The 3,399-nt window shown below is 29.2% G+C and overlaps 1 pseudogene; it reads left to right on the plus strand.

Annotated features, from left to right (window-relative positions):
- The first annotated feature begins 432 nt into the window (after positions 1 to 432).
- On the plus strand, positions 433 to 1,233 carry LOC149062106 (uncharacterized; annotated as a pseudogene).
- Positions 1,234 to 3,399: the final 2,166 nt, after the last annotated feature.

The following is a 3,399-nucleotide window of genomic DNA, read 5'->3' on the forward strand; positions in this document are numbered from 1 at the left end:
TGGACTTGTATATGGCATTCTTTGCACCTTTGTGCAAGTGAAGCTTGCAAAATCCTTCCCAAACGCTGTGAAGATTTAGAACGTAGTGTTTATTCTTTTTTTTCAATGAGTTCTAAAAGAAGTGCTCAGTTTATGCAATTTCAGGAATTTTGTTCCACTCCAGTACATAAACTTGTACATCCAAGTGAGACTAGGTGGTTGTCTTTGCAATTAGTTGCATCAAGACTAATTGAACAATGGAATCCATTGTTTTTATATTTCCAAGATAAACATTCAACTGAACGTCTCACAATAGCAGAAACTATTTACAGTGCACTAACAGATCCTCTCATAAAACTAATATTTTTATTTTTAGATTGGATCTTGCCCAAATTTACCTCTCTTAATTTGTTTTTCCAAAGTTCTGTGGTTATAACTCAGTTACATGATAAAATGGTTTCCACTTACAAAGATTTATTGTTAAATTTCATGAAACAAAATTATGTAAACAAAACGCCTTTACATTTAATTAATCCTGAAAATGTTGAACAATATATACCAAATACACAAATATACCTTGGTATAAAAGTATTGAAGGAAATTGAAAAACCTAGTGTTAATAGTAATAATGTTAAAGGACTTTTATTTGAGGGCACAACAATTATTAAAAATAGCATGTTTACAAATTAAATAAAAGTATGATTTTAGTAATCCCTTAATGTCAAAAATAAAGTTAGTCGATCCTAAAGTTGCTATATCAAAAACAAGAGAAAATAACAGTACTATTTTTCCTCTTTTAAAACTATTACCTCGAATAACCGAATCAAATGATGAATTATTACAAAATATTGACGATGAATGGAGATTATTGAATAACTTTAATATTCCGACTGATGTTCTTAATCATTTAGAAGAACCAGATGTCTTTTGGTTTAAGCTGTCCAACTTGCAGATAGGTAATCAAGAGTATCCATTATTTCATTTATCCAATTTTGCTCTTTGGGCATTATCTCTCCCACACTCAAATGCTGTTTGTGAGCGAATCTTTAGTAAAGTAAATTTAATTAAAGTTAAAACAAGGAACCGATTAAATACTGATACAATTCAAGGATGATGTTGGCCTCACAAGAAATAAAAAAAGAAAATGATACATGTATTGGTTTTAAGCACTCAAAAAAAAATGATAGATTCTATGACTACAAGTAACCTGTAGACAAAAATAGTAATTACGAGTTTTGTTTTGAAGGAGTATAAAATATGTATTTTGATTAAGTATTTAATGATATTATTGTTTGAGTTTATATTTAAAAACTATTTACTGTGTTATTGATTTCAATTTCCGCCAATTTATACTTATTACTTTGTTTAATGTTTTGTTAAGACGTTTATGTGATAAAGTGACATTCTTACTTAATACTCCAATTATTTAGTTATTAGTAATGAAGTATGTTAGAAAAAAGTTCTATGTTCTTTAGTTTGAAGAATGAAAAGGTTCTATACAGAGTCACAGAGAATTTTTTTCTTATTATGCACTTTTTTTTCCAATTTTTTTGTTTTTGTAAAATCTGAGGATGTCCAATACTTAATACTCATAATATATCGAACAATATTTGAAATTATTTATTTATTAAAATTATGGTTATATTCATAAGATAACATGAAAAAAAGATATTGGTAACCAAGGTTAATACCTAATCGCGCTATTGAACAATTGGATATTTTGACATAGAACCTTTTCATTCTCAGCCCGCGATGTCTCATTACTATGATTTGATGTGTTTATACTCTATAAATATTATATATATACGTAAAAATGCCACTGAGATTTAAAGTTATTATAATATCGCATTATTAAACAACTTTTTACCTGATTAGCAGGGCTGTGAATTTAATGCATTTGCATATTTTTTTTTGCTATACTTCATAAAATAATGGATTCGGCCAAAATTTGTTTTGACTTATTTGTAGGTCATATACTAAATTTAATTTTGCGTATTTTTGCACATTTCATGGGTTAGGGCATATAAATGCATGTTTCAATAATTTTTTTGTTTAAAATCTTTTTTTCGTAATATTACATTTTTTCGGTCAATCGGCCTCATATGACGATGGCAGCGTGCCATTTGGCAGGTGATACATTAAAAGTGTTGTATACAAAAATGGTTCATGTAACTTGTACTTCATATTCTTGATTGCATAGAACTGCCAAACAAATCCTCATTCAATTTTCAAAAGTCGATAAACTGGTCGCATATGTCAAAAGAATATTTAAAAAATAAGCGCATTATCGTGTTCAAAAATTTCATACTGATGCACCACATGGTATACATTACCTCCCGAACTTATTTTAACACGTAACACGTTGGGGCACGTGGATTTCTGCCGCAATATATTATAGCGAAAACTTCGAAACTGTAAAACAAATTGTCGAATGTTTTGATGAAAATTATGCACTTTCTATCAAAAATATTCTAAAGCTAACCAAATGAAAGTAAATTTGGCTTACATACATTTAAATTTCTCATGTCTTCCTATAGCTATAACGCGTTTACAAAAACAAGGTATTCTCTTATCTGAAGCTGTTGAAATTGTACAAGATATTTCGACAAAGTTTAGTCAATTAACAGGTATACGACGAAGACCAAGACTAGTCAAGATCAATAACTCATATACTCATACCAAGAAGTAACAGTACTAATATTTAAACTAAAGTTAATAAAAAAATTATACTTAATGAAAAAATAAAAATAAAAGTTAAATTTTTGTAGTTGTTTTTGCATATTTTAAGAATTTTTAGAGCATATTTTTATGCATATTTTGTAAGATTTTAGTGCATATATGCATAATATGCAGAATTATATATTGAATTATTATTGTGAATTAAATACATAAAAAATACTTAACATTCTTAAAAAGTCAAAAATATTAGCTCTATTTAAACATGGAAAGCCTTGTACGGAGGCATAAAGTTATCGACCAGTATCACTGCTTAGTGTATCATACAAGTTATTAGAGAGATTAATATTAAACTGAATAAAATCAACCCTGGATAAGCACATACCAATAGAACAAGCAGGTTTCAAAAATAACTGTGGGTGTGTGGAATAGGTCTTAGCCCTCACTACCATGATCTAAACAGGATCTCAGAGAAAAGTGAAGACGAATGTTACATTTATTGATTTATCTGCTGTGTACGATATTGTGTGGAGAGAAGGGCTAATGCAGAAGTTTAAAAACATATTACCTTGCAAGAAAATGGATAAATTATAAAACAACATGCTAGTCAAACGCATGTTTCAAGTGTTTATGGATGGAAAGAAAAATAGGTGGCGCTCGGTGAATAACGGACTACCACAGGTATCAGTACTAGCCCTTCTGCTATTCAACTTATACATGCATGGTTTACTGATAACCACTGGC

The sequence above is a fragment of the Diuraphis noxia genome, unplaced genomic scaffold (genome assembly GCF_037042655.1).
Source record: "Diuraphis noxia isolate RWA-SAM2 unplaced genomic scaffold, SU_Dnox_SAM2 contig0001, whole genome shotgun sequence".
NCBI lineage: Eukaryota > Metazoa > Arthropoda > Insecta > Hemiptera > Aphididae > Diuraphis > Diuraphis noxia.